The sequence below is a fragment of the Haplochromis burtoni genome, unplaced genomic scaffold (genome assembly GCF_018398535.1).
Source record: "Haplochromis burtoni strain Fernald_Lab_line unplaced genomic scaffold, NCSU_Asbu1 Contig_954, whole genome shotgun sequence".
NCBI classification, from domain to species: Eukaryota; Metazoa; Chordata; class Actinopteri; order Cichliformes; family Cichlidae; genus Haplochromis; species Haplochromis burtoni.
In genome coordinates, this window is record NW_024583315.1 from 4,652 (window position 1) to 5,488 (window position 837).

Consider the following 837-nt stretch of genomic DNA (forward strand, 5'->3'; position numbering starts at 1 on the left):
TTATGCCATGGACACTAAATGTATTCCCATACCATCAGAGCTGCAGACATTTGCACTGACTGCTGAATATGTCATCTATAATCCAGTTTTGAGATCCCTCCCCAGATGCCTTAACGGCCACTCACATCCTGGGCCATCTGACCTCAGGAATTCGCACGATAAGGTGGGGCCAGGTTTCACAATGAGCTCACCCGAAACTCTGGCTGATTGGGACCCACACCCAGTTTCACACCTTGGCTCAGGCGATTAGAGGATCATCAGGGGGTCCTTTTGTCCCTCTGTGGGGGGAAACTCCCTCTAGGTTTAAATCTGGGACTCTCCACCATTTGACCTTAGAACTGAAGAAGCTTCTCAGATGAGAGGTGAAACGTCTTCAAGCAACGTAAAGAAGTCCAGACGCTTTTCTTTGCAAGCTCCTTTGACTACTGACTGCTGATTACAAGCTAGACGTTTCCTCTCCTTTAATCGCTTCATCTTCTTCCTCTTATCCAGGACTGGATCTGCAGACCTGCTTCTCCAGCCACCTCTTCCAGCTTGTCCCAAAGGACAAGAAAATCATAATGGAAATAGATCCAAATATCACCACTTCACTCTTATCATAGATTCCTCCTCATAGTCATAGCTGCAGTTTATTAGATAATCAATTTCTGTCAAACTGAAATCTAGGAAACAAATATAAGTGTACTTATATGTTTCCCACATGTTTCAATCTCGTGCGATGAGACCAACCAAGGATCAGAGGAAACAAAACAAAACAAAACAAAACAAAACAAAACAAAACAAAACAAAACAAAACAAAACAAAACAAAACAAAACAAAACAAAACAAAACAAAACA